The sequence below is a fragment of the Pinus tabuliformis genome, chromosome 4_1, assembly GCF_031772625.1.
Source record: "Pinus tabuliformis cultivar Carrire ecotype Pingquan chromosome 4_1, CPIR1, whole genome shotgun sequence".
Lineage (NCBI taxonomy): Eukaryota > Viridiplantae > Streptophyta > Pinopsida > Pinales > Pinaceae > Pinus > Pinus tabuliformis.
This window is the reverse complement of record NC_142303.1, coordinates 716,232,564-716,241,488: the sequence shown is the minus strand read 5'-3', so window position 1 is coordinate 716,241,488 and position 8,925 is coordinate 716,232,564.

The following is an 8,925-nucleotide window of genomic DNA, read 5'->3' as shown; positions in this document are numbered from 1 at the left end:
TGTACATGAGGATACTATAAACCATAACCTATTTAATGTTTTGAAAATTTGTTCTCAGCTGTTTTTAAACCATGTTTTAAATTATTGTTTTGTATAGGGAAAAAACATAGTTTTAATTGACCATGAAACGAACATATGACGTGGAGGCGGGAGGTGATATGGAGGTCAGAGATAATGTGGAGGCACATGGTTGGTGGAAATAGTTGATGTGTGACTGTGGAAGGAAGGTGCGGGAGTAGAGATGTGGTAGGGAAATGACCTGACAAGGGTAAATAGATCTTGGCGGGAGATGGGCGGTTTTTAGAGGGGGTTAGGAGTGGTAAATGGTTGTAGGTGGGGGGTGGGGGGGGGTTGAGAAACACATGAGGGGTGACCATGTCACATAAGAGAGAAAAGGGGAATCAAATCTTTAGGCCCCCCCTTTGGTTAACTATCGGAGGGGCTGGGGGTCTAAATTTGATCATTTGTCATTGATCCCGATGGGTTGAATCATGGTCATTACTTCTTGGACAACAGTTATTACAATATTTATGATTCAATTAATCATAAGCATGATCAATTGTCTTAAGGTGCAATTCGACGAGCATTCCTTTTTATTTATTTCCTAAGTCAGTAAATCATGATTAAAGAATGTGATTACTGCTAATTTTTTTCATGGAAATAATTTTAGGAATAAATAATTATTTACATCTCTCAAACCCAAATAATTAGGTAAACCAATAACTCATCCTATAAAATTTATAGGACCCTAGCAATTGTGAGGTAGGATATAGAAGCTCCTTAGAGATATCTTTGAGCATGATATGGATATGACATGGTTATATATATGTGTGTGTGTGTGTATAATTGGGATCAAGATACTCTCACATATTGAAATAATGAAGTTGTTCGAAATAAGCACAAGCTTGTGATTGACACCTCCTTGAGAGGGAGGATGATTATGGTATCCTTTTATGATTTATGTGATTATATATGATCTGAGATGATATTTTATTTGATTTTTTGTATCAACGAGAAACAACTATTATTGAGACAAGTAGATTGCAAATATTTTCTCAAAGGCATCTTGGTTTTTAGAGAGCATCCCCTCTAGATGAGGGGCAACGTTGATCAAGGACACTGAGCCAACTCTTCCTACCCTGTCTGATCTCCCAGAGTGAGGAATTGAGATGAAGGGCTCCTAGGGTTGAGGTAACTCTAGACATTAGGGCGTTACCCTATCTATATAGGTATTTACCCCTATCTGTTACCGAGAGGGTTGGATTTGTATCTCACCTTATCTTGGTCTTAGTAGAGTACACCTCAGTTGGTATCATACCCACAAGCCAGGCTTATTGGGAGTACCACTCCTCATGTGGCCAACAAGTTGAGAGTGCACTTGGGGGTGTACAACCCAAGGTGATTATGATGTAGGTGTTCTACCACATGATTATTATGGGTCATCGATGGGAAGATCAATAGGAAATATGATGGGTTGAGATGACTTGATATGATTCTGGGTTGAGGGTAAAGCTCCCCGATGAAATTCTAGGGTCAATCATTTACTCCCCTGTGTGACGAGGTATCCTATTGCTTGGTATGGGTGGAAGCTATTGTTCCCCGATGTGATTCCAGGCTGAGATGCACTCCTTGATGATATGCTCTTCGATGATGATCCGAGTAGTAGCCCGCCATCAGAGATTTTAGATAGTAGCCTAATGGTTAGAGGGTGGTAGCTTGAGCTCTCCTCCAGTAGCATATCCTTCTTCTTCTAGATCTGAGAATGTTCGACATATGAGCAGGAACAATCAAGAGATAAGCAAGAATAAGAAAAGGCTAGATCGAGATGTAAAATGATGATTTGTGATGATGAATATTGCACGACGACTACATGACATAGATTTTCCATGATGACACTTGAAGATTCCAGAATGGTATATTGTTCGATGGACAAATATTGGCAGATGGATTTACCCCTTGTTGAGAGGGAGTGTTAATTTTTTTAACTACGGTCAACTGCTACCTTGGACAATTCAAATGATAGAGATGATGATTTCATTAAATTCCTCTTTTCGAGAGGACCAAAATTGACCTAAAGATCACCCAATTTGGTTAAGCGGAACTTGAGTTATGAATTATTTTATTCACACATGTATTATGGAATGGGTTAGCCCTAACCACATGAGTAATGACTTGAGTCAGTATTAACCCCAAGTGAGCCCTCGGGAAATCCTATAAATAGAAGAGACCTCAAGATCATTTGGACATATCTTCTCTTCTCTTTTTTCTTGGTTCGCACAGGTTTGACAGAAGGATTTCGCTCAAGGATCCGAAATCATAGGTGAAAGATTCACTCTGGGTTAGGGTCTTCTGGATCTCGGTCGTTGACACAGAACAAGGTATTCTAGTCCCTCGTCGCTGTAAAATAAGCCTATGAGAGAGACTATAGACCCTTGGACACTAGCACAAAGGCTTATGGGAGTGACTATGGGTTCAGAGGCAGATCAAAAGGTTTTGGTCCTGGTCGCTCACAAAGAGTAGTCCTAGGAGTGACGAGGACATCAGGGTCGCTCACACAACAATAGTAAGGGAGGGACTCTAGGTTTTAACAATATTATTCCATAGTCACATGCATGAATGCTTCCTGAGAGTGAATCTACAGTCACAGCTGCATGCATACAGTATTTGAGAGAGTGACCCGAGAGTTTCGGTCACAGATAAATAGTTTGGATGAGAGAGCCCCAAGTTCAGATCTAGGGTTTGATATCTTGGCTTCAGTTGACTTCAGTGATTAGGTAGATTTTGGTTTCTCTCTACTGTTATACATATATCTAGATTTGTATATATTATTTGTTGGTTTCCATTGCAAACAAATGTATTGGGCTCATTGACAGTGACAACAGTGCTTCGCTGTGTTCATCTCAATGACAACAGTATACAATAGTTTGCATTAGCTTGTGACAACACATTACAACCATTAGTATGAGGATTATCATCGCTAGCATCATTAGATTTGTTTCATGGATATCATTATTGTTTTGTTGCATAGATAAAGTTATGGACCATTGTACTCTCTGTTGCTGCATCATTTGATGATGATCTAAGAAGAAGAACATTTGCAAGGGTTTTCCCCATAGTAAATTTTTCCCTTGTCTTAGACCAATCATGGTGTCTCTATATGTGTGCATGCTTTCTTCTACTGTTCCTTTTATATTCCCCAACATTGATGATGATGGTGATGTTTTTTCTTTCTATGTAATTGCATATGTTGATGTATAATGGCAAAGATCTGATTAATGTAATGATGATATGGGGTGAACTTAATCTATTAATGATGAAATGAAACTATCATAGTAAATAACAATGTTTCCTTGTGAAAAGTCAATAAAATGGAGGGAAATTATTGTTAACATCTAATATTACAACATCAACCACATATTCAAGGATATTCAAAGACTTACCAGAAACCTTTTGAGAGGCAAAATCTTTGTCACATGATGAAGGTTATGAAAATGCTTGGAAAAAAAATTCACACTGGCCTGTTATCTTCATGAGCTCAAAGATGGAAATGTTGGCACGAGCTCTCTTCAAATATTCAAAAATATTATAATTTATTGTTTCACTTTTAGCGGACTTTTTTGAAGTGTTTGGAGGAGTAACTTTATTTGAAATTGCTAGAGTGATATACTTATTTTTTCTACTAGAGGAAGCGTTTTTAGAAGCAATAACATTTCCAGACTTAATTTGTGCATTCTAAGTAGGATTAGTCGGTGGTGAGATCCTTCTTAATAATTTCTCCTTCAATTTATGCCTCGTCAGCTCCTATTTAGAAATGGGCCCTTTTCTCCTCAAACTATATCGACCATTCTATTTCTGAGGTGGGGTGTCGATTTGCGGTGATGATTCAATGCTCTTCTTGTTAGGATGGAGAATAAAATAAAAATCATTAAATACATGTCCAACCCATGTACTTTCTTCAGCCACTACAGTTCATTTGTTTCTTATGTTTTCTTAGACTGCTCATCTTCTAGTCAAGTACCAACAATGTGTGTGGCCGGAGAATTCATGTTGCGGTTCCACTATGGGAATTTTTTCTTTGAATTCCATTCTAGGTGGAAAGAAAAATAGTTATCCATGCCTATACTTTCAATATTAAACACAACATTCGAACTTTGGGTAGATTTAGCCGACTAATTGTTGTTGTTATTATTATTCCTTCTAAATAGGAAATACTTGGGTGGATTGTTAGTGGTAGAAGTCTCGCTTGACCTTCTCTTTAATTCTGAAACTTTATTAGTGAGTGCCTTAAACAATTTGGTCAAGCTTTTAATATCTGCAAAATCCTTTTCTTTAGCCTTACTCAAAGAAGGATGAGACTAATTGCTAGTCTCCTTGGAGTCTTTAGATTCATCATTGTCAGTAATAAGTCTAATAGCACATAAGTCTTTCTCCAGGTTGATTTCTTCTACAAAGTTTAGAGCTAATGTCCCCTTTGTAGCTCGTTTAACATAAGAGGAAATGTTTGTCGGAAAGGAACTATATAATAATTGATAGTGATTGAATCATGAGGTTGCATCCCCGGGTGAAAATTGTTCAATATGAGGTTGAACTTCTTATTTAAGTCTTTGAATTTGTCCCTTTCCCCCATATTGATATTTACGATATTTTTTAATAACATGGCGGGAGTCTTGTCATCGACAATTTTCTCCAAAAATAATTTCTTAAACTCCCTCCAACCATGGACTGAATTAACAGGAAGACTATGGTACCATGTTGCTACTCTACCTTCTAATATAAAAGGAAAAATCCTACAAGCAGCATCATCATACCATACTTGTAACATTCGTAGATGCATGTATAAATTGTCAATATGATATTCTTCCTTAGTCTTCTTTTCTGGATCCTACTTTGATAACAACTTCTTTGATGTCTAGGAATTTTATGAAGGTTATTCAAAAGAGTAAGAGGACCTTATTTCCTCCAATCTAGGTCATGATCAACCATGTATTTGTCTCTTGGTTCATACTCCTTTTCAAAATTTGATGAGCCTTCTCCTTCACCATTTAAACCGTCATTAAACTCAAAATCAAGTCAAGGTTGTTATTTTTCCGAAAGAACAATGTCTTCCTCATACTCTTTGTGAATGGGTGGAAGTGGCTCTTGTTGAACTGTGATTCAGAAGACTCGGTTGATTACTCAAGAATGGAAAAAAAAAACTTCAATTGATGCAACTAATACACTGGTATGAGTTGTTTCTTTATTCTTAGGATGATGCAGAAGGTTATGAGAAATAAGGATTAAACTGATAACTTTCACAAATCGACGTGTTATGGGTAGAATCGCCCAGAGTTGATCATAGGTGATTTCGTGGGCCAACTCTGGACCAGGTTGATAAGACCCTCCTACTTCAGGAATAGGAGTTGGAATGGTGCTATAAATATTAATGCCTTGTCCAGAAGATGGTTGATTGAGATTTATAGAGTTATCAGCCATACGAAAATGGCTTCCCTCTTTCTAGCGTTAGAATGTCCATGGTGTAGGATACCACCAACATATAGGGGATCTCCCCAATATGAGGTCCCAATTAGACCTCATACCGTTTGGTGTAGGAGTCCCATTCGAAAATATAGATTGACTGTCATTTACTTAAAAATATGCATTGGCTTTAGTAGTTAGCAAGAGAGAGGAGCGCACATGTGTTTTTGAAGGAGTAAGAGAGTGTGTCTTGTGAAATGTTAAATTGTAGATGTATCAAGGTTATTTCACTACAAGGGATAGAAAGTGAGTCTCTAAAAGAAAACTAACAATAATAATATAACAGAGACACATGTACATATGAAAAATAATTGTTGGAAATCAAGCTAAATAGTTCACATATATGCCACAATCATTAAATCATTACAACACATTTCTAATAAGTTTAGAACTAAAGTCACCAAAATAGTTCAATTACTCCAGTAAAAGTGAAAGACAACATGAATAGGAAACATTAGAAGAATAGTCTTAAAACATCCATAATATATGCATGAAAATGTGATGGCCAAATGGCTTCAAGTATTAAGAAAAAGTCCCAAGCTGCATAAGTACAATGAACACCACTAGCACCAATAGTGGAGTGTTAGAGCCACTACTTGATCCCGAAAAGTACTATCACTATTTCTCTAATTCTTATTGGAGAAGCCAAGGTTAAAATTCATTTGCATGAGAAATTAGGATCCTTTTATAACTTGAGGCATGACCTTTCATATCCTTATGAGTCTTAACTTTCCAACTTCGAATGACCTTTGGACTTGCAAATGACTTTTGGAATTATATGACTTTTGGTATTACATGTCTTTTTGACTTCTATACATGGCTCTCTTTTCCACACATGACTCTTGGACTTTCACTTCTTTATCTTTACAATAATTACATGATTATGTTATAACTTCCACATCGTCATGTGATGAGAACATGATAAGTCACTATTATTGATGACTTGGACTTGCAGTGACTAATGACATGGAATTTCTTCAATGGTGACATGGTTTCCACACGTGTCTTCTCTCTCGGATCGATATTTGGATCGTTGATTTCTTCACCCTCCAAAGGGTCTTTTATCTTATGGAGACTTCAGGGTGCTTCAATCATCCAGACTTCAATATGTTCTTTATTCATGAATGCTTCCTTTGGCTACCTTCCTTTCCCAATATTCTTCACGCATCCTTGCCATGTCGTTCCTAAAATACCTGTAACTACAATCACTCATGGTAAGAATGTTGGGTTGTGTTATATTCTTTCCACGACTAGCCCACGTAGTTAACCGGGGGGTTAGAAGGGGGGTGGAGGCCCCCCCCCTTCGTTCCACCGATTGCGTAGCAGGGGGAGTCACAGGGCATTTGAGGGGTGAAGGTGACCCCACTCTATGGGGTCCAGGGTAGCGTCGTGGAAAATTTTGGTTTTGGACCCTATATTAGGTTGGGTGGACCTACCTGTTGGCTATGTGGAGTATGACCCAAGTTCAACAGTGAGTTTGGCTAAGCAAATACTAGTACTACTGGCCCTTTCGGTAACAGTCCACGGAGCATGGACTGAGGTCTCACCCGAAGTAGTATGGGAGGGTGCTGGAACCAGGTTTCCACACCTTAGGGATGTCTTGATGATGGATCTCGGGGTTCGTGATCGAATCTGCATGCTGCACTGCTCCGTGCAACTTTCTATTCTTCGCAACCTGCACGCGCCTTTGTGAATACTGTACTATTCCGATCCTTACTATGCTATTATATAAGTGCTTATCTTAGTTTGTGTGGGCCCAATATTCCTATTACTTGTTCAACCTTCATATTAGCGTGCTTACTTGAAAACAATATAAATGCATAAAGATAACCAGAACATGGAAATACAGATCTACAAACAGACGCACAATATTCTGAATCAATCTTGTCATTATTAATACTCAAGTTCAGTTACAGACCCGACTCCACCCTGCGCACTCAGTTGCAGACTCTACTAGGCCTTTACGCACTCAGCTGCAAAGTCTCTACCTATCACTGCGACCCAATACACTTCAAATTCACTTCTATCTTCTAACCATGCCTTCGCATCTATCTGTTACTTGTCAAAACTAAGAATGACTTTACACTTAGAGCCTCACTCTATTTATACAATCCCATGGTCCGTGGACCATGGGTAGGCCGAAACACTTTACATTAAATTACATTATCTTAGGGCAGACAACCCTAGACTCTTGCACTTCGCGCCTGCATTTCGCAGGGTCTTTACATTACATTTGACCAAAAATTAGGCTTGAAGCCCCAAAAACATGCTATGGGGGGATCCGTTGCCCAACAAGCCCCCAACACAATCATCGTGACTCGTCCCAATTCACTCTGCTGGGGCGGCGATATTTGCGCGAAGTACTTCCAACTATGTCTGGGTTGTACGAAGGTATGCAACACACTATTCTACCATCCGCTGGATCTGCTCTGCTTGCTCAGCTAAATGCTCACTGTCAGGGTCAAATCCCTGTCTTAGGTCATGCATCACTTTCATGTGTGTGAGTTTTCCTTTGATGTCGATCGTGATGAGGAAGGCCTCATCAATCCAAGGCTGGACGCATGCTTTAAGTACTGCCTCTTTTTGGCACACTGCGTCCACTTTCTCCTTCAATGCCTTCGCCTGTTGTAGCCTCGTGAGCCACTGAGTTAGGACTACTGTCTGCACCATCCCACGCACACTATCATATTGCATTTGAAGCTCCCACACCTCTGTTTCCAACTGTTGTATGGTGGGGTCCTCCTATAAGGTTGTGAGGACCCCAAAGGATTCTTCCAACAAAGTGGTACAACTCTGCACTGCCTGTTCAATTTCTTCCAACCCTTTTCGGACATTGCTGGCACGCTGTTCTTGAACTTCTGGGGGCGTGGAGGGCTGCACCTTTAATCGTAGTTCAGCAATTTGTAGGTTGAGGTCCAGCTGGATCCTCGTAGCTTCCTCCTTTGCCTTGCGGAATCCACTGGCCAATTTGTGGATCCACATTCCTATTGGTAGATCTGTCACAATTTCTAGTTCTAGGATGCAGTGACATGCTTTCTCTATGATCTGCTCCAACTACTTGTTTTGTGCCATGGCTTGATCGCATTGTAGGCTAATCTGTTCGATGTTGATTCAATGTTCACTTAGCACTTGCACTGTGCGTCCCTCCCTAGTGTGGAGTTTTGTTGTCGCTCTATCCTATAGCTGGTATAAAATATCCCATGGAAGGGCAGCCAAGTTTAGGCCGAGTCCCTTGATCCATCCTACCGTGACACTATCCTCCATGTTTTCCATTGCCAGTGCTCCTTCTGACAATGCGATGGTGTTGGCCATTTCGGCGTGCAACAAATGCTCTGTTGTCGATGCTCCCGTGGCACTGTAGATGGCTACCGTTCCCACATATGGGGGTCAGACCTGAAGTCATTGCAGTTG